This window comes from Bactrocera dorsalis, chromosome 2, assembly GCF_023373825.1.
Source record: "Bactrocera dorsalis isolate Fly_Bdor chromosome 2, ASM2337382v1, whole genome shotgun sequence".
In the NCBI taxonomy this organism is placed as follows: domain Eukaryota; kingdom Metazoa; phylum Arthropoda; class Insecta; order Diptera; family Tephritidae; genus Bactrocera; species Bactrocera dorsalis.
This window is the reverse complement of record NC_064304.1, coordinates 57099498-57122078: the sequence shown is the minus strand read 5'-3', so window position 1 is coordinate 57122078 and position 22581 is coordinate 57099498. Positions and strand designations below refer to the sequence as shown.

General features: G+C 42.8%; 1 protein-coding gene across 2 annotated transcripts in view; it reads right to left on the bottom strand.

The window, feature by feature from the left end:
• The window catches only part of LOC105234165 (abnormal spindle-like microcephaly-associated protein homolog), a 347510-nt gene that overhangs the window by 156392 nt on the left and 168537 nt on the right, over nt 1–22581 (bottom strand). Inside the window, exon 5 of one of the 2 annotated variants that reach the window (XM_049448135.1) lies at nt 17503–17572. The exons of the other annotated variant lie outside the window; for it this stretch is intronic. The gene's annotated coding sequence lies outside the window, so the exon portion shown is untranslated. Of the gene's footprint in view, nt 1–17502; nt 17573–22581 lie in introns of those variants that run through there. 2 annotated transcript variants of the gene reach the window in all.

Genomic DNA, 22581 nt, shown 5'->3' with positions numbered 1-22581 from the left:
GAGAGTTATTTTTTCCTCAATTTTTCTGGTGCTTATGAGCAATACCTCTGTTTTGTGCTCAGCCAGTTCCAAACTCTTGGAAGAAAACCATTGGCGTAGACTATTTATACATTCGTTACATTTATGTTGTAGGTCATCAAGTTGTTTACCTACTGCTACCACTATAAGGTCGTCCGCGTATGCGATTAGCTTAACGTTTGTAGGCTGTGGAATTCTTAGCACCCCATCATAAACTAGATTCCATAAGACAGGGCCTAAAACAGATCCTTGTGGTACTCCGCTTGTAATGGGGTAGCTCTTTATGCCTTCAGTGGTGTCATAGATCAACTTTCTATTTTTAAAATAACTCCTAATGATTTTTATGAGGTACTGAGGGGCGCGTATTCCATATAGGGCTTCGAATATATTTTCCCATTTGGCAGAGTTGAATGCATTCTTCACATCCAGGGTGATCAGCGCACAATATTTTTTTGTACCACCTTTCCATCTTTTGCCACTTACTGCTCTTTTCGCAGTGTCGACAACTTCTTTCAGTGCATCGATAGTAGACCTCTGTTTTCTGAAGCCGTATTGTCTTTCTGATAGTCCGCCGGCTTCCTGGATTGCAATCTCCAAGCGGTTTCTTATTATGCTTTCGTACACTTTGCCCATTGTGTCGAGCATACACAGAGGTCGATACGAAAAAGGTTCATCTGGTGGTTTTTTGGGTTTTGGGATTAAAACCAGACGCTGGACTTTCCAGGGATCCGGGAACATCCCTTCTTTTATGCATGCGTTGTACATTTTTGTAAAAAGAGTGGGCTTCGAAATTATGGCTACCTTTAGAGCTCTGTTTGGTATTCCGTCGATACCAGGCGCTTTGTTGTTTTTGATTTTTTTGGCTATGGCCAATAGCTCTTATTCTGTAACGAGTGGGGATGATACAGCAGCTTCGTTTCGTTGTTCAGCGTTAGTAATCGGTTCGTGCGTCGGAAATAATGCCTCGACGACTTTCTTCATGAACGGAGCGCATTGGGGTTGCTGCCGCTTATTTTTGAATTTGGACATGCAGATTTTATAAGCAGTCCCCCAGGGGTTTATATTCGCTTCTTTACAGATCTTTTCAAAACAGTTTTCTTGCTACGGATTATAGCTGACTTTAGAAGCTTCTTATGGTTTTTAAAAACTTCTTTAAGACGGTTTTCGTTTTCGCCACTTTGATTACGTTGTAGGCGACGTCGGGCTGAGTGACAGAGCTTTCTCAGCGTGGCAATTTCTTCATTCCACCAGTATACCGGTTTTCGATTGTTATTGTATGTCGTCCTGCGCATAGTTGCGTCGCATGCTGCAACTAGTTCCTTTTGCACAGCGGATACTAAGTCGGTGGCGTCTTCGTCTGGTGCTATTGCTGCTCTCCAGACTGTCTCAAAAACGTCGGTGTCAAAATCTGTTTGCTTCCAGCTTCGTTTATGTGTAGTGTTACTGCGTGGGGGTTTCTGGTCTCGCGAGAATAAACCCTCTGCGAAGATTGCCATATGGTCACTATTTGCGAACATGTCTGACACCTTCCACTTAATGTGTCTGCTTAGTGCGTCATTTGCAAACATCAGGTCTATTACAGAGCCCTTATTTCCTTTTTGGTAAGTATTTTTTGTGTCACTGTTCATTATTGTGAGGTTGGTTTGGCTCAGGAATTCCAAAACTAGGCGCCAACGGTGGTTTGAACTTCTGCTTCCCCATGCAGTAGACCATGCGTTAAAATCGCCTGCCATTATTATCGGTGATTTTCCTCTGCTTTCTAATGATAATTCCAGGAGGAAGTCTTCAAATTCTCTAACGGACGCACTGGGACGAGCATAGCAGCTTACGTAATAAATTCCCCCAATTTGCGCCCATGTAAAGCCATTTTTTGCTTCTCTGCAGCAAGGTGTGAATGTTTGTCCATTGCAGGACCATATTGCTGCTTTGCCACTTCTGTCTGTAATCCAAGTGCTTTCCGAACATTGGGAATATTGCTCACTCAGTAAGGCGACATCAATGTTTCTTTCTATTACGGTTTGTTGCAGCAGTGCTTGTGCTGCAGCGCAGTGGTTTAGGTTTAGCTGCAATATTCTCATTTCTCCATTGTCTTTAGCAACTCGACGTATTTGGGACAAGTCGTACTTAGAACCGAATGTTCTCCTTTGCAGAGCATGCAACTCGGTGTGTTAGTGCATGCTTTTGCAACATGTCCCGCGCTTCCACAACGTGTGCAAAGGGAGGTCCTGTCGATCAGACTGCAACATTTACGCGCCATGTGATCTGGATGGAAGCATCTGTAACAACGAGAAACAGGGGAGTACTCCCGGAGGCGACAGATCGACCACCCAATCTTTACTTTGCCAACTTTAAGGGCAGTCTTGGCATCTTGGGCACGCAGGGATATAAGGGCTATTTGAGTGCCGCTTCTTGTTTTCCTCATATTTTTAACATTTGCTGGTCCTATGTTTTGTATTCCGCACTCTTTTTGTAATGCGAAACAAATTTCTTCTGGAGTAGTTATCTCATCCAGATCTTTGCACATTATAGTGACGTTGTGTGTTTTTGGTTGTACTACTGCCATCTCGCCAACCACTCCCTCTAGGGCGCTCTGAAAAGTTTCAGCTTTTTTGTCTCCTTGACTTTTTAGCTCTATGAGTAGGTCTCCTTTGAGAGTTTTCCTGATGTAGGTCACGTTTGAACCCAATTCCTCGAGGCCACTGTCACCTTTAATTTTACGGAGGATGTCTGCATACGAAGCTCCGTCCTTTTTTGTTAGAATTATAGCATCTGGTTTCGACCTAATTCTCTTCTCCATGGGCCTTTTCTTTTTTCCCACTTCTACCCATTTCTCGGGTGCTGGCTTATCTGCTGCAGTGTCTCTAATATTTGTTTTGATGACTTCACTAAAAGTTCCTTGCACTTTTTGAGTCATGTTTTTTGGCTTCTTCGTAGGTGGTAGAAAGCCTGATGTCTCCCGTGCTCTTTTTGGGGTATTTTGGGGCGATACTTGTGACGCTTTCCCTACCATCACTATTTTCGAATGGATTTCAAGATTTTCTGTTTTGCCATACAAGTATGTTATGCTGCTTACAAGCTCTCGCATGGCTTGGTTTATGTGTCTCTGTCCGGACATCATATTCTCGAGCTCCTTTATTTTTCTGCCCAATTTGCAAAAAATATTAGTAGATTCTCTACTTTCCGCTTTATCGGATTTGCCACTCTTGTTCTCATTGTCGGCAGATTCATCATTTTTTATTCGTCCAGCAACGGTGGACTCCTCTTTTTTGCCATTTGGTGGCGTTCTTACAATTTTTGAATGCCTCCGAAAAGGATTTTCTGGTGTACACCCAGAACTATTCTCAGAGGCCATACCTCACTCGAAAATAGTTGGGAACACCTGTCCATTCAGTCTCTTCCTCTTAAGTCTGATTTAAATTCCCGATGGTTGGCAACGCAAAAACCGAAAGGGAATGCAAAAAACAAAACAAAAGGAGAAAGAAGAAAAAGAAAGGGGAAAAACAGCTGATGTCTCCAGCCACAACGGCAGAACAAAATTTTTTATAACCGCGTTGTGCCTGGATTGCTGTTCTCAGGGGAAAAATTTTTTTAAGAAACAAATTTTGCGCGGAAAAAAATGGGCAGGTACGTAAAATAATTTAAAATAAGATACAAAAATTGTACTTATCTTTTTCGATTTTAATTGCCCACTTGCGTCCGTCGCCTGATTGTTATACGTGAAAACAAATTTAGCCAAAGCTGCCTCAAAACACTTGGAAAACTATGCAAAACACTGGACCGCACAAAAAACGCGTCCACCTTACACAATCTAAGTGTGTCAAGTTGAGTAGACGTGTGTTTGTAGTGCTCGTCACGAAAATGGAAAATGGAAATCAAGAGCAACGCGTCGCGATAAAATTTTGCGCCAGATTGGGCGAAACAGCTTCGGGAACGTACGCTAAAATTGTAAGAGTGTATGGTGATATTGTTCTTAGTCTTGCCCAGTCAATGGTTGTCTCCGCGCGCCCCCCGCCCGAAAAAAGCTCGCATGAGCAAGTCGAAGGTGAAAACGATGATTATTGCCTTTCTTGATAACCGTGGAATCGTCCACAAAGAATTCGTTCCACCGGGGAAAACTATGAATCAAGTCTACTATTGGCAAGTATTCGAAAGATTGCGAAAACGATTCAACAGGGTGCGCCTAGACATCGCTCGTAACTGGATCCTTTATCACAACAACGCGCCGTGCCCCACCGCCCTCAGCGTGTCCTAGTATTTGGCCACTAAAGGGATCGCCGTGTTGCAACAGCCGCCTTATTCGCCTGACATGTCTCCCTGTGATTTTTTTTTGTTTCCTAAAACAAAATCGGTGGTCAAACGAACTCATTTTGAGTCAATTACGGACATCCAGGCGGCCGTGACGAGGGTACTCGCGGACATCCCATATACCGCACTGTTTCCCTCTTCTTATTTAAGTTTTGTAACCACAACTCGCTCTAATTTAAAATGTGTATATTTGTATGCATATTAAAGTGTGTCTCATAGCACTGTGGCACTGCTTATAAAAGTTATCATAAAACTGTTTAACAGTCTAATGTTACGGCAAAGTTGCGTGTGGCCTAAGTCAGAAGAAGTTATCGAATTATGTTGCGGCAAAAGTTTCGCGTTGCCCGAGTCAGTATTCTTACGCCAGTAAAAACAGGAAACTGCAGTCCAGCTGGCAGCAAATGGCTTCAGGGAGTGGAGTTTGCTGATTGTTCTTCTTCTTAATTGGCGTAGACACCGCTTACCCGATTATAGCCGAGTTAACAACCGCTCGCCAGTCGTTTCTTCTTTTCACTACGTGGCGCCAATTGGATATTCCAAGCGAAGCCAGGTCCCTCTCCACTTGGTCCTTCAAACGAAGGGGAGGTCTTCCTCTTCCTCTGCTTCCCCCGGCGGGTACTGCGGACAACATAACCTAGCCAGCGTAGCCGCTGTCTTTTAATTGGCTGAACTATGCCAATGTCGTCGTATAACTCATACAGATCATCGTTCCATCGAATGCGATATTCGCCGTGGCCAACGCGCAAAGGGCCATAAATCTTTCGCAGAACTTTTCTCTCGAAAACTCGCAACGTCGACTCATGCGTTGCTGTTATCGTCCAAGCCTTAGCACCATATACTATTCAGTCTTTTGACGGTGGACTTTAATCTTTCACACAGTACGCTCGATAGAACCTTATATGCGATGTTGAGGAGGCTGATCCCACGGTAGTTGGTGCAGATTGGGGGGTCTCCTTTTTTATGGATTGGGCATAGCACACTTAAATTTCAATCGTTGCGCATGCTTTCGTCCGACCATATTTTACAAAGAAGCTGATGCATGCTCCTTATCAGTTATTCGCTGCCATGTTTACTTAGCTTGGCCGGCAATCCATCGGTCCCGCCGCTTTGTTGTTCTTCAGGAAAGTAATTGCTATTAGAACTTCTTCGCGGTCTGGCAATGGAACGTCTGCTCCATCGTCATCGATTGGGGAATCGGGTTGGCCTTCTCCTGGCGTTGTGCGTTCACTGCCATTCAGCAGGCTGGAGAAGTGTTCCCTCCATAATTTAAGTATGCTCTGGGCATCGGTGACTACATCACCTTGGGGGGTTCTACAAGAGTATACTCCGGTGTTGAAACCTTCTGTAAGCCGCCGCATTTTTTCGTAAAATTTTCGGGCGTTACCCCTGTCGGCCAGCTTATCAAGCTCTTCGTACTTACGCATTTCCGCCTCTTTCTTTTTCTGTCTGCAAATGCGTCTCGCTGCCCTCCTCAACTCTCGGTATCTATCCCATCCCGCACGTGTTGTGGTCGATCGTAACGTTGCGAGGTAGGCAACCTGTTTTCTCTCCGCTGCGACGCGGCACTCCTCGTTGTACCAGCTGTTCTTTTGCACTTTCCGAAAACCAATGGTTTCGGTTGCAGCTGTACGTAAGGAGTTTGAAATGCCGTCCCATAGTTCCCTTATACCGAGTTGTTGACGAATGCTCTCAGAGAACAGGAGTGCAAGCCGAGTAGAAAATCGTTCGGCTGTCTGTTGTGATTGCAGGTTCTCGACGTCAAACCTTCCTTGTGTTTGTTGGCGTGCGTTTTTTGCTGCACAGAAGCGAGTGCGAATCTCGGCTGCAACAAGATAGTAGTCCGAGTCCGATGTTAGGACCTCGGAGCGCACGTACATCTAAAACACTGGAGACGTGTCTTCCGTCTATCACAACATGATCGATATGGTTGGTAGTTTTTCTATCCGGAGATAGCCAGGTAGCTTGATGAATCTTCTTATGCTGGAATCTAGTACTACAGATAATCATATTTCGGGCCCAGGCGAAGTCGATTAGCCTCAACCCATTTGGGGATGTTTCCTCGTGGAGGCTGAATTTACCGACCGTAGTGCCAAAGATATCTTCTTTGCCCACCCTGGCGTTAAAGTCGCCAAGCACGATTTTGACATCGTGGCGGGGCAGCTCTCATAAGTGCGCTCCAAGCACTTATAAAAGGCATCTTTGGTCACATCGTCCTTCTCTTCCGTCAGGGCGTGGGCGCAAATCAGCGATATGTTGAAGAACCTCGCTTTGATGCGGATTGTGGCTAGACGTTCATTCACCGCAGTGAAAGATAGTACTCGGCGACGGAGTCTCTCTCCCACCACGAATCCCGCACCAAACTTACGCTCCTTTATATGGCCACTGTAGCAAATGCCACAAAGACCTACTCGTCTCTGTCCTTGCCCCGTCCATCGCATTTCTTGGACGCCAGTGATGTCAGCCTTTATTTTTGCGAGGACATCAACCAGCTGGGCAGCGCACCTTCCCAATTAAGGGACTGGACATTCCAGGTGCATGCTCTGAATTCGTAGTCCTCATTTCGTTTGCCATGGTCGTCATCAAAAGGGGGGTCTGTCATCCGAGGCTGTTGTTACTTTTTCATTGGAGTGTTTTTTTTACGTGTCCGCCCAAACCCAGCGCACAACCCTATGCAGGGGGTTGTTTCGCCTTCTCACTTTAGCTTGCCTTCAAACGGATGTTCTTAGGCTACCCAGAGGATGGTTGGTCAAAGACCGGAAGTCGTGAGCTGCTTGAATCATATGTAAAAGAATCGTTTCTGACCACTCCCAAGTAAATGGCGATCAGAGAAATTTCCTCACTTATAAAATATAATTAGTATTTAGCTGGTACTAATGGAAACAAGTCCGTTTCCATTTGAAATAAACGATTTGTAATAAAACCAAAAAAGTGTTTATTCTTATTTATAATTTACATACAATGAAGTAAGTTAAGTTAAGTAAAGTTTATATAGTCCTACTTCTATTAATCTACAGCACGTTTGCTTGTTTTAAATTGAATATATTTTGTGTTTTTGATATCTATTTCAAAGGATGTATATTTAACATTAAATATAGCACATCATAATACTTTTTTTACACAAATAAAGAAAATTAATACTAAAGCTTAAAATGCGCATAATTCATATTAAAAAAGTTTACATACACTGTACAAAAACTCACCTTAGTGCTCACTTACAATTTCTTTAAAAATGCATTAAATTACTAGTACGAAAGAATCGTTATAAATATTTATTTAAGGCAAAATGCGAATAGAAATTGTAAATATAAAAGTATAAAGGCGGGTAAATATCGAAAAAGACCCGGATGCTGCGAAAAGCAGAGATGTAAGTTGTTCGACGTCGTATCGACAAAAGGTCCGCGAGATCCTTTCTCATTCCCTTTTGTTAAAATTGGTATGCTGAATGGTGTCATCGTGTTTTTATGCATTTGCGTGTGTAGTGTTCTCTGCGGTAATGAGGAGAACGCGTGAAGTGATGTGAATGTGTTTTGACGTCGCTACTCATTTAGCCATCCCGGCCTCCCAAAGCGAATATTTTGCCAATAAGCCAGCTATAACGCTGCTGAGACTTGTCGAAGCGCGGCTGGTGCAATGGTGGTCCGGGTGCTGCTATTGGGACAACTTCAGAGCGCGGAGAGGAAACTGCCAAAGGCATGGTTGGCGTTGACGTTGATACCATATCCACGTCCATATTGCTCTGTGTAGAAAAATGGTGATTAGTAATGTATTGTGGAATTTAAAATAATATGGTAATTTGTGCCACTTTATGAATAGGATGTAATTTTTTTATCAGACATTTATGTTAAGCGTTTTGTGGGGTTTTATGTTATTCGAGGTTTCGATTTTGTAAGCAGTTTATCTGTTTTAGCGATTTATTAATTGATTAACATTTCGGTTTCTTATTTACGTTTCTGTATCTGCGGCGGTTGATAGAACGCATAATTTGACGAGCGGTCTGATTAGCGTTCCGGTTTGGGTGTGGAGATCAACTACTCGAACATGACCGTCGGAGCTGTAATTCTGCTGTTTTATGCGGCCCAGCCGCCATTCCATAGGGGGTCTTGCATAAGGTTACAGTCTACAAGCATTGATGTCTTTCTGGAGTTTTCCACCTGTATATTTCGTGGAGGTTCTTTATTTAGTCTACCTTCCTTCGCGGCTGAAATCATAATAGAAAATTTTAACTCACTTCCATCTATTTAATAAGGATAGCGATTTGACGTCTGCCTCAGCTATGGCCAAAATGGGTGTTCCTTTGAGAAAATGTCCTGGGGTTAAGGCTGTGAAGTCGGAGGGATTTTACGAGAGTGGTAAGATAGGTCTGGAGTTTGGTACGGCTTCGATATGAGCTAGTAGTGTAGTAAACTCCTCATAATATGAATTTATGGTTACCTGCCGTAAGCTCTTTATTTCTGATTTACAGAGTCCGCCCATGTGTGGAGAACATGGGGGTATGACTTGTCAATCCATCCTTCGGGGTGCATATTTTCTTGACAATTTCGGGGGATACTTCTTTCATGAATTGTAAAAACTCGTTTTCCGTGTCGCTTTGAGCTCCGACAAAGTTTTTTCCATTGTCGCTCATAATTTTTAGAGAAAATTCGCGTCGTCCAACAAAGCGTACAAATGTAGTACTAGATTCCAGGATAAGGAAATTCATCAAGCTACCTGGCTGTCTCCGGATCGAAAAACAACCAACCAGATCCAGTGTTTTAGATGTGCGTACACTCCAAGGTCCTAACATCGACTCGGACCACTCTCTGGTTGCAGCCAAGATACGAACCCGCCTCTGTGCAGAAAACAATGCATGTCAACAAACACAAAGAAGTTTCGACGTCGAAAAGCTGCAATCACAACAGACATTCGAAGCGAGACGCATTTGCAGTCGAAAAAAAAGAGACCAAGATGCGTAAAAAATTTCGGCGGCTAACAGAAGAATTCAAGACCAGAGCATACTCTTATAGAACCCGAGGGGTGGTCTAGTGACTTATGCCCAGAGCATACTAAAATTATGTAGGGAACACTTCTCTAGCCTGCTGAATGGCAGTGAAAGTACAAAGACAGGAGAAGACGAACCCGATTCCCCAAACGATGACGATGGAGCAGACGTTCTATTACCCGCCTGAACAGCAACAAAGCGGCGGGGACCGATGGATTACCGGCCAAGCTATTTAAACATGGTGACGAACAACTTATAGTGAGCATGCATCAGCTTCTTTGTAGAATATTTTCGGACGAAAGCATGCGCGAAGAATGCAATTTAAATGTGATGTGCTCAATCCACGCGGGTTAAGTGACCTAAACATCGCAAATAAAGTTCTATCGAGCGTGTAGATTTGGGCCTGGAAACTAAAAAACTGACCAGATATTCACCATGCGCCAAATCTTGGAAAGAACCCATGAAAACTTCTTCGTAGATTTCAAAGCTGCCTTTGACAGCACGGAAGGGAGCTGTATTTATGCAGCGATTTCTGAATTTGGTATCCCCGCACAACAAATACGGCTGTGTAAACTGACGTTAAGCAACACTAAAAACTCCGTTAGGATCGGAAAGGAGCTCTCCGAGCCGTTCGATTCCAAACGAGGTTTCAGACTGGATAAAATAATTGCAGCTCAATCAAACGAATCAGAAATGTCTTCTAACGGAGGTTGCGCAATAGTGTTAGAAAAAGATTTTATGAACTTTTCCCAATACCACATACTATTAATATGTCACATACTACAAAAGCAATCATATAAAGATAGCCAGAAGTTCGAAAAGCTTGATATTAGTCACATATTTGCCGATATTTGCAGTACAAAATCACCCGGAAGTTCGAAAATCTTTATATTATGTATATGGGAGCTAAGAGAAGTATTGGATCAATTCAACCTATTTTTGACACACAGACATATCATTATCAGATAAGAATTGTCCTTGACCTTTATACTCTTGCAACCAGTTGCTACAGAGTATTATAGTTTTGTTCTTCTAACGGTTGTACCTAGCATCTAAAACTAAGCGAGATAGATATAGAGTTATAGTTATATATATATATATATATATACACAACTGATCAAAGTGACAAAAAAGGTTGAAGTCCGGGTGATTGTCTGTCTGTCTGTCCGTCCGAGCAAGCTGTAACTTGAGTAAAATTGAGATATCTTGATGAAACTTGATAGGTGAGTCCCTTAGTACAAAAAAAATTTCGAGTTCGTAGATGGGTTTAATCGGACCACTGCCACGCCTACAAATCGCCATTACCTAAAACATATAAAGTACCATAACTCTAAATTAAGATATAAAACTGTAATTTGGTGCAGCGGATTGCAGCAGCGTCTGACGAAATTTAGTACAAAGCATTCTTCTTATATTTTAATTTACATTGTGCAAATAGACGAAATCGGACAACAAACACGCCTACTTCCCATATAGCACAAAAATGAAGAAACTCACAGAAATGAAGAAGTAATTAATATAACGGGACAAAACTTTGCACGAATAATGTCCTTAGCATGTTCCACCTTATGACTAAAAAATGTTTAACTCCAATAAAAACTGTTCAAGCCTATAGTTGATTTTTATCGAAAATGTCGGTCAATGTGTGCTAGATATGACTAAAATTAAGGGATAATCCTTCTCCTATAATGGTACGTTTGTATGCCAATAATGGGTTGAATCGGACCAATACTTCCTTTAGCCACTACATACTTAATATAAACATTTTCGAACTTTCGGGTGACTTTGTACCGCATATACCGCAGGATGGAAATTATCCAAACGCTAATAAGAGAGCGTGTTTTTCTCATAACGGTGTATCTTAATGCCCAAAATAGGTACATTTTTTTAAACTTGGCCCAGTGGAGAATGTAACTAATATCAGGATTTTCGAATATTTGCAAAATTTACTCTATATGTTTTTTTAAACATTTTCGAGGTATAGATACCAAGGTCAAATATTCGATACCTAGGGGCTCAAGCAGTTTTTGTTAGATTTGAACAATTTTTGGTCATAAAGGGGCATGCACTAAAACCGTTATTCGCGTAAAGTCTTATTACGTTCTATTATTTGCTTCTTGATTTGTGTACTGGAAGCTAAACGAATCAAGTGATATTTAAAATCGTGCGTGGTTATGTTCGATTTCGTTAATTTTCACTCCGTGATATAGGAATATGAAAAGAATGCGACCGATCAAATTTTGTCAAAATCGTTCAGTTGGATCAAATGGGTTTTCACTCAAAAGTGGGTGGTGCCACGGCTATCGCCCAGTTTTTACCCTGATTCTTATAAAGCCTTGTCATTTCTTTCGCGGTAAGTGTTTACGTCTCTGGCACATTTAGTTAGTGATTTATCGCATTTTTAGTAGTTTTGAACAGCAATGTTTTATGGGGAGGGAACGGGGTTTCCAATTTTCCATTTCATTTCATCCATTTTCACGTTATCGGTAATAATTTTTGTTATATTCGAGCTTAGCAAATTAGGTTGTTGTAGCTTTAGTGGTTTAGGAGATATGCGCAGTAAACATATTAGAGGATGGGGCCACGCCCACTTTTTCAAAAGTGGTTCCCAACAAGTGCTCCTTGCTACTGCGATCCCCTATGCCCAAAAAAGTTTTAGCTTAATTATGACACTCTATAGGATTTCGATTAATATGGAATTGTGGCCGTGGCAGTGCACTGTGGTCGATTTTCCTGAAAAACTGGCCAAAACCCGAAACATTTATTTTTGAAATTATCAAGTTAAAGCTTAAAAAATCTTCAAGCGAGCACTGATGTTTACTGTCACGAAAGCTGAATGAGTTTTCATGAGTACTTTCTGGGTTAGAGACGATCGAATAGTCGCATCTCGGAGTTACGACAGTCCAGTGTTTCGAGTCCCTAATTGCGCGCAGTTAAAAAAGTGTCTATCCAGTGATTAAGAAAATATTTTTCTATATCCAGTCCAATGGAGGGTGTTATTAATGGTATGTATAACATATTAAGTAAATCATTCGCTCTGAATAAAACAAATGACTGTCAAAATCATACGTCAAACAGAAGCATGTTATAACTAAATTTTTTCGTTGGTATTTTATCTTTACAGACGTTAAAAGTTGTGAGATTAATGGAGATTGGTGGTCAACCAATTTTTCGTGTCGGCTACAGTATCATTTATTGATATATCGCAAAATCTCGAACCACTGGATTTTTAATGTCCGTTTTTAGTCGCAACGAGTTTTTGGTCTCTTGAGGACTTTCAAGCAAATACAGAGGAATAGAAATGACTGTATAATATATTAGGTGCAAAACAAGTAGGGACATAGAGTGCTTTTCTGGACCCGGGGCAAAACTAAATTGTAGAGTGCCTATAAAAAAAAACAATGAAACTTTTAATGATGCAACTGATTTTCATAATAGGTACTCATATTTAATTTATTCTTCTTCATTCTAAATTATATTCGTGTAAATCTTCAAAGTCTGATGCTTTTAGAAGCAAATGGGGTGGTATTTGTGTAAAATTTGAAGTAAAAAATTGTTTTTCAATCTTTAAGACCCTCTGATAAGGGAGCACGAGAAAAACTTGGCTTTGTAAACAAAAAAAATTGGTGAATGCAATTGAATTGTAGATGTTTTAAGACTAGATAGCTCCTTTTATATCGAAGCAAGATGTAATAGACATTCCGTATATTTCGTTTTATATTTTGAGAAGAGTTTTGGCTAGCTGGGATTTTTTTTTTGCGCTAAAGAACCCGCATACCAAGTTTCATTAAGATATATAAATTTTTATTCAAGTTACAGCTTGCACGGACGGACGGACAAACAGATAGTCACCCGGATTTCAACTTTTCTCGTCAACTTGATCATATACATACATATATATATGTGGCAACCTCGAATGATCATTACGGCGTTAATTTAATCTTCGGCGCAGCACTCTTAAAATACAACTCTACCTAACTCCTAAAGGCAACGCTATCATATGTTTTTAATCCTTCATTCCTTTTATTATTATATTCATACTAGTTCTTAAGTTATAACGAATAAGAAATAAATTTCTCCTGCTATTGGACGTCAAGCATAACGCATCATCATCTTCACTTGTTCCCACATCTGGTGTCCAGCGAGATAGTAGAAATTTTGCACGCTGCTGTTTGCAGTGTCAGCGCAATAAAACTATACGACACAACCGAAGTTTGTTCCAGCGTCAAAAATATCCAACTCTTCGTTTCGCCCACATTCATATTGACTTAGTCGGACCATTTCCACCGCTGTTGTCTTACTATCCTGGATAGATTCACACGCTGGCCAGAAGCGTTACCTATACCAGATATAACAGCTCCAATTGTCGCCAAAGCACTACTAAACGGCTTGATTTCACGGTTTGGTGTACCTGTAACCATCACATCAGACTTAGGACGTCAATTCGAAAGCGCCCTATTTCAACAATTACTACAGCTATTGGATACACGTCATTTTCGAACCACGCCTTACCACCCCCAAGCAAATGGTCTCGTCGAAAGATGACATCGTACTTTAAAAGCAGCACTTCTATGCCATAACACTAGTCAGTGGACTTCATATTTAGCAATTATTTTATTGGGCTTACGATCCACATACAAAAACGACTTGGATGCAGCACCAGCCGATCTAGTTTATGGCGAGAACCTGCGACTACCTTCAGAATTTTTCATCGATAACAAACCAACATACAACGAAGCTGATATGGTCAAACAACTACTTTCATGTATGCGAGATCTGCGACCAGTTGACACCGCTAGGCATGCCAAACAAAAAGTATTCGTCCACTCTGGGTTAAAAACCTGCCAACAAGTTTTCATTCGAGATGACCTAGTGCGACCATCGTTATCGCCTCCATACAAAGGACCATACAAAATTATTCAACGATTTCCGAAATATTTTTTTAGTGGAAGTAAACAACAGCGTTATTAAAGTTTCAATAGATCGTTTAAAACCTGCTTTCATCGCCACTACAGAGTGTCTAGCATCAGCATTGCTAATTGTGCTGTGATTGGTTGTCTAGATGTTGTCACTTCAAGAAGTACCGTACTTTCTTTTTCAAGATTTTTTTAATATGATGTTTTTTCATGGTCCAAAAAAATCATATATTTCACAAATTCAACGGAATATAACTATTGTGCGCAGGAGCCACTTACACAAAATAAACTCTAAAATCTCCTTAATCGATAGAAAAAAAAATCAGCTGCAATTAGCTGCCAATTCATGAGTAATTAGCATTTTAATCTACTGCAACTACAACTGCGTTGTTTGTTTGCTTGATTCGTTGCTTTGCTTTTTTTGGCTGCTTCGTTGTTTTGTTTGTTTTTTTTGACTGTTCGGTTTGTTGCTTTGTTGTTATTGTTTGGAGTTGTCTCTCGTTATACAACAACAACAAAATACTAGTTTAGATGTCTTATATTATTTGAACTAATTACATAGTACAACAGCTAATATGGGAGGTGAGAAATTCCAAGTCAGGGTGATGGTACTAGGTCAGTATAGTAAAACCCTCAAAGGGTTTGGCGTTCGTATGTGTATGGTTTCAGAACAAATCCCAAAAATAAATCTTTAGAATTGGACGATGATGTTAAAATACATATTCTTCTTCTTCTTTACTGGCGTAGACACCGCTTACGCGATTATAGCCGAGTCAACAACAGCGCGCCAGTCGTTTCTCCTCTTCGCTACGTGGCGCCAATTGGATATTCCAAGCGAGGCTAGGTCTTTCTCCACTTGGTCCCTCCACCGGAGTGGACGTCTTCCTCTTCCTCTGCTTCCCGCGGCGGGTACTGCGTCGAAAACTTTCAGAGCTGGAGTGTTTTCGTCCATCCGGACAACATGACCTAGCCAGCGTAGCCGCTGTCTTTTAATTCGCTGAACTATGTCAATGTCGTCGTATATCTCGTACAGCTCATCGTTCCATCGAATGCGATATTCGCCGTGGCCAACGCGCAAAGGACCATAAATCTTTCGCAGAACTTTTCTCTCGAAAACTCGCAACGTCGACTCATCGGTTGTTGTCATCGTCCAAGCCTCTGCACCATATAGCAGGACGGGAATTATGAGCGACTTATAGAGTTTGGCTTTTGTTCGTCGAGAGAGGACTTTACTTTTCAATTGCCTACTCAGTCCGAAGTAGCAGCTGTTGGCAAGAGTAATCCTGCGTTGGATTTCCAGGCTGACACTGTTGGTGGTGTTTACGCTGGTTCCAATATAGACGAAATTATCTACAACTTCAAAGTTATGACTGTCAACACGACGCCTGTTTGATTGATGACAGGAGATATATCGTCTTGCCCTCGTTCACTGCCAGACCCATTTGTTTTACTTCCTTATTCAGTCTGGAGAAAGCAGAACTAACGGCGCGAGTGTTGAAACCGATGATATCAATATCATCGGCATACGCCAGCAGCTGTACACTCTTATAAAAGATTGTACCTGCTCGATTAAGTTCTGCAGCCCGAATAATTTTCTCTAGCAGCAGATTAAAGAAATTGCACGATAGGGAGTCGCCTTGTCTGAAACCTCGTTTGGTATCGAACGGCTCGGGGAAGTCCTTCCCGATCCTGACGGAGCTTTTGGTGCTGCTCAACGTCAGCTTACACAGCCGTATTAGTTTTGCGGGGATAACAAATTCCGACATTGCGGCATAAAGGCAGCTCCTTTTCGTGCTGTCGAAAGCAGCTTTGAAATCGACGAATAGGTGGTGAGTGTCGATTCTCCTTTCACAGGTCTTTTCCAAGATTTGGCGCATGGTGAATATCTGGTCGGTTGTTGATTTACCAGGTCTGAAGCCACACTGATAAGGTTCAATCAGTTTGTTGACGGTGGGCTTTAATCTTTCACACAATAAGCTCGACAGAACCTTATATGCGATGTTGAGGAGGCTTATCCCACGGTAGTTGGCGCAGATTGTGGGGTCTCCTTTTTTATGGATTGGGCACAGCACACTTAAATTCCAATCGTTGGGCATGCTTTCATCCGACCATATTTTGCAAAGAAGCTGATGCATGCTCCTTATCAGTTCTTCGCCGCTGTGTTTGAATAGCTCGGCCGGCAATCCGTCGGCCCCTGCCGCTTTGTTGTTCTTCAGGCGGGCAACTGCTACTCGAACTTCTTCATGGCCGGTTAATGGAACGTCTGCTCCATCGTCATCGATCGGGGAATCGGGTTCGCCTTCTCCTGGTGTTATGTGTTCACTGCCATTCAGCAGGCTGGAGAAGTGTTCCCTCCATAATCTAAGTATGCTCTGGGTATCGGTGGCTAGATCACTTTGGTGGTTCTACAGGAGTATGCTCCGGTCTTGAAATCTTCTGTAAGCCGCCGCATTTTTTCGTAGAATTTTCGAGCATTACCCCTGTCGGCCAGCTTATCAAGCTGTTCGTACTCACGCATTTCGGCCTTTTCTTTTTCTGTCTGCAAATGCGTTTCGCTTCCCTCTTCAACTGTCGGTATCTATCCCATCCCGCACGTGCTGTGGTCGATCGTAACGTTGCGAGGTAGGCAGCCTGTTTTCTCTCCGCTGCGACACGGCCCTCCTCGTCGTACCAGCTGTTCTTTTGCACTTTCCGAAAACCAATGGTTTCGGTTGCAGCTGTACGTAAGGAGTTTGAAATGCCGTCCCACAGTTCCCTTATACCGAGTTCTTGGCGAGTGCTCTCAGAGAGCAGGAGTGCAAGCCGAGTGGAAAATCTTTCGGCTGTCTGTTGTGATTGCAGCTTCTCGACGTCAAACCTTCCTTGTGTTTGTTTGCGTGCGTTTTTTGCTGCACAGAGGCGGGTGCGAATTTTGGCTGCAACAATATAGTGGTCCGAGTCGATGTTAGGACCTCGGAGCGCACGCACATCTAGAACACTGGAGACGTGTCTTCCGTCTATCACAACATGATCGATCTGGTTTGTGGTTTTTCGATCCGGAGACAGCCAGGTAGCTTGATGAATCTTCTATTGCTGGAATCTAGTACTACAGATAACCATATTTCGGACCCAGGCGAAGTCGATCAGCCTCAACCCATTTGGGGATGTTTCCTCGTGGATGCTGAATTTACCGACCGTAGTGCGAAAGATACCTTCTTTGCCCATCCTGGCGTTGAAGCCGCCAAGCACGATTTTGACATTGTGGCGGGGGCATCTCTCATAAGTGCGCTCCAAGCACTCATAAAAGTCATCTTTGGTCACATCGTCCTTCTCTTCCGTCGGGGCGTGGGCGCAAATCAGCGATATGTTGAAGAACCTCGCTTTGATGCCGATTGTGGCTAGACGTTCATTCTTCGGAGTGAATGATACTACTCGGCGACGGAGTCTCTCTCCCACCACGAATCCAACACCAAACTTGCGCACCTTTATATGGCCACTGTAGTAAATGTCACAAGGACGTACTCGTCTCTGTTCTTGTCCCGTCCATCGCATTTCTTGGACGGCGGTGATGTCAGCCTTTATCTTTACGAAGACATCTATCAGCTGGGCAGCGGCACCTTTCCAATTAAGGGACCGGACATTCCAGGTGCATGCCCCCAAATCATAGTCCTTATTTCGTTTGCCATGGTCGTCATCAAAAGGGGGGTCTCTCATCCGAGGCTGTTGGTGGTTTTTCATTGGTGGTGTTTTTTACGTGGCGGGTCCCAAACCCAGCGCACAACCCTATGCAGGGGATGTTTCGCCTTCTCACTTTAGCTCGCCTTCAAACGGATGTTCTTAGGCTACCCAGAGGATAGTTGGTCAAAGACCGGAAGTCGTGAGCTGCTTGAGTCATATGTAAAAGAATCGTTTCTGGCCACTCCCAAGTGAATGGCAATCAGAGAACTTTCCTCACTTGCGTGAACTTCTACACATGACTCCATCCTCCGAAATATTACTTGTTGAATATTTATTGCTTATGTTATATGGGAGGTGGGCGTAGTTGTGGGCGGATTTGTTTCATTTTTAGAGAAATAATAATTTTTATTGATTCAAATCCGTTTGAGAATTTTTAACAGTCTAGCTGTGATAACAGCGAAAATATTGCAACTTTTGTGATTATGTTACAGTGAGATGGGCGTAATTGTGGCCGAATTTGCTTTATTTTTTCTGGACAAGCTTATATTTACAAGATATTACACTGTAGAAAATTTTGTTACTGTAGGATAATTTTTGATTTTTGTGCTATATGGGAGGTGGGCGTGGTTGTGGGCGGATTTTAACAAAATTTTTTTTTTCATCTAATTTGGCAATATGAGAGATGTGTGCCAAATTTCAAAGCCCTACCTCGATTCCTTCTATTTTTTGCCGCGGCTTGTATGAAGCGGCACCACTGTGTGCCGCTGCCAAGCTGGTTGACGTCCTCGTGAAAATAAAGGCTGACATCACCGCCGTCCAAGAAATGCGATGGACGGGACAAGGACAGAGACGAGTAGGTCCTTGTGACATTTACCACAGTGGCCATATAAAGGAGCGCAAGTTTGGTGTTGGATTGGTGGTGGGAGAGAGAGTCCGTCGCCGAGTACTATCATTCACTCCGGAGAATGAACGTCTAGCCACAATCCGCATCAAAGCGAGGTTCTTCAACATATCGCTGATTTGCGCCCACGCCCCGACGGAAGAGAAGGACGATGTGACCAAAGATGACTTTTATGAGTGCTTGGAGCGCACTTATGAGAGATGCCCCCGCCACAATGTCAAAATCGTGCTTGGCGGCTTCAACGCCAGGATGGGCAAAGAAGGTATCTTTCGCACTACGGTCGGTAAATTCAGCATCCACGAGGAAACATCCCCAAATGGGTTGAGGCTGATCGACTTCGCCTGGGCCCGAAATATGGTTATCTGTAGTACTAGATTCCAGCAATAGAAGATTCATCAAGCTACCTGGCTGTCTCCGGATCGAAAAACCACAAACCAGATCGATCATGTTGTGATAGACGGAAAACACGTCTCCAGTGTTTTAGATGTGCGTGCGCTCCGAGGTCCTTACATCGACTTGGACCACTATCTTGTTGCGGCCAAGATTCGCATTCGCTTCTGTGCAGCAAAAAACGCACGCCAACAAACACAAGGAAGGTTTGACGTCGAGAAGCTGCAATCACAACAGACAGCCGAACGATTTTCTACTCGGCTTGCACTTCTGCTCTCTGAGAGCACTCGTCAACAACTCGGTATAAGGGAACTGTGGAACGGCATTTCAAACTCCTTCAAAGAACAGCTGGTACGACGAGGAGTGCCGTGTCGCAGCGGAGAGAAAACAGGCTGCCTACCTCGCAACGTTACGATCGACAACAACACGTACGGGATGAGATATCTACCGAGAGTTGAAGAGGGAAGCGAGACGCATTTGTAGACAGAAAAAGAAAGAGACCGAAATGCGTGAGTACGACAGGGGTAATGCTCGAAAATTTTATGAAAAGATGCGGCGACTTACAGAAGGTTTCAAGACCAGAGCATACTCTTGTAGAACCCCCAAAGGTGATCTAGTCACCGATGCCCAGAGCATACTTAAATTATGGAGGGAACACTTCTCCAGCCTGGTAAATGGCAGTGATAGTACAACGCCAGGAGAAGGCGAACCCGATTCCTCAATCAATGACGATGGTGCAGACGTTCCATTGCCCCACCATGAAGAAGTTCGAAAAGCAATTACCCGCCTGAAGAACAGCAAAGCGGCGGGAACCGATGGAACACGGAGTATGCATCAGCTTCTTTGTAAATTGGAATTTAAGTGTGCTATGCCCAATCCAGAAAAAAGGAGACCCTACAATCTGCGCCAACCAAGCCTAAGCTAAGGATAAGCCTCCTCAACATCGCGTACAAGGTTCCATCGAGCGTATTGTGTGAAAGATTAAAGCCCACGGTCAAAAAACTGATTGGACCGGATTTATCAGTGTGGCTTTAGAACTTAGTTTAGGAACAAGCGAAGGTATAGCTCATACTGACAGTACGTTTAAAACAGACGAGGCGAACTTCATCATAGGGTAGAATATAGAGAATGGAAATCTGTATTGGAATCTGTATATTTTGGCATGGTTTCACAGTTTCCTTTGGAAAGGCATTCAACTTCTATCCTGTGAGAGGTCATCTAATATCGGAATAAATATTGCACAAAAAATTTTACAAGATTTGTAAAAGTATTTTCACAATTATACGGTACTCATTTAATTAGTTGTAATATTCATGGGTCTCTTCATTTAAATGATTATGTTAGGCGACATGGTTCCTTAGATAATTTTCTGCTTGTAAGTTCTAAAATTATATACAACTTAAAAAAAAACTAATTAGAAAATTTGCAGCAAATTAAAACTAGATGTATAAGTTAACACATAATGCCCAATTTCCAGTTGGGTACGAGTGTGGTGAGGCCAATACAACATCTTGCCTCATCAGCAGATTGTGTGGGCGACGACCGCCACTAAAGCAACGACATATCAGCTTACATAAACAATAACAACCACCAAGGCGGCTAGGCGGACGGACAGCAAACCACAGTGTTAATAGCCGATTGCGTAAACGGTTGACCAGTTGCTTGCACTATCACCAATTGGATAAACAATTGTATGGAGCAGAGTCAGCACGACGCAGACGTCAAAGCCGGCAGCGTCGACTACTGGATATGGATATGCGTTCTTAGGGCTTAATTGTTAAGTTAGGTATTGGGCTAGTTTAGATTTAAGTTGAACTTAAGCCGGAGTACACGTGCGTGGCCAATAAAGAGTACTTGCAAATATATAACTTGTATAGTTATTGCCGCGTCCATCGACCGGCTGATACAGGGATTACAGCGTACATCTTTTACTGGCGCCCACCGTGGGGCACGAAGAGCAAAATTAGCGATCAACAATCAACAACCCAGCCACAGAGCAACGGAATTATCATATTCGTTGAAAAATCATGTAAGTGAATGGCACAGCCAATCGTCATCATTTGTGAAAATAATAAAGCAGTATTATATAAAGAGTGAAGTGATCCTTTTTATTTTTTATTGTTTTGGTGGCCGTTAACGATTGTGCCGCGTTTGAGTGAAAAAATACTTGTGTGTGTTAGTTTGTTCAGGGTCTAATGATCCACCCCCTTCACGATAAAGAGCTTTACGATAACTCAGTGCAGGAATTGATAAACCATACTAGCAGGTTACGTGTGGCAGACGTAGTGGAAACAGAAACGGATATGGACGCAAGACAGGTACAAGCGGTGTTAGAAGCCGCATTGGCGGCACAGGCCGCTCAATGGAAGCAGGTTATTGATGAAAAAATTAGTGAAGTTAGGAACGAGATGAGTGCATTGAGGATCACGACCCCTGAAGTAGAAAGCAACCAGAAAATTGCGATAGTGCAGGGAAAATCGTGTAGTCAGACGTTAGACCTCGTCAAGTCATTGCCAGAGTTCGATGGTAAACAAGAGGAATATATTTCGTGGAGGCAGGCAGCGATGGCCGCCTACGAATTATTCGAACCTTATGAAGGCAGCGTAAAGCATTACGAGGCAGTAGGTATTATTCGGAATAAGATTAGGGGTTCAGCGAATAATATACTGGCCTCATTTAACACAGTTTTAAATTTTAAGGCCATTGTGGCCCGATTAGATTTCACCTACGCTGACAAAACTTTAGTGCGCATTCTCCAACAAGAGTTAGATACCTTGCGTCAGGGCGATTTGAGCTTGTCACAGTACTATGATGAGATAGAAAGGAAACTGACCCTCATAATAAATAAAACGCTTATGACATATGATGCAGCTGCTGCAGCTGTCCTAAATGAAAAATTTAGATGTGATGCCCTAAAGACGTTCGTATCGGGTTTAAAAAGACCCCTACACCAGGCTGTATTCCCAGCTAGACCAAAGGATCTACCAAGTGCCTTGGCACTAGCCCGCGAAGCCGAGTCGAGTCACGATAGGTACATGTTCGCGGCAACTTACGCTAAAAATGCCGAAGAGAGAGCTCAAAAGTCAGTGGGTCAAAAATCCCAAACTCGGCGGCAAAATAATTATTCACAGAATAGTGGCGGCGATACCAATCACGCAAAAAATCCACATTACTTCAAGAGGCAGGGCAGAAATTATCCAGGAAAGGCTTCATGATTTAGGCAACGCGAAAATGATAGGGATTTTCATGGTAGAGGCCCCGAACCTATGGACGTCGATCCTAGTTCGTTTAAATTTAGGCACCCAACGGAATACCAACAGGCACAAGCTGCCGGTATTCACAATGCTCCCGTTCAGAGAAATAAGAGACAGAATAATTCAGAGCGTATGACAGATTTTAGGCGTCAAAAGATCAAC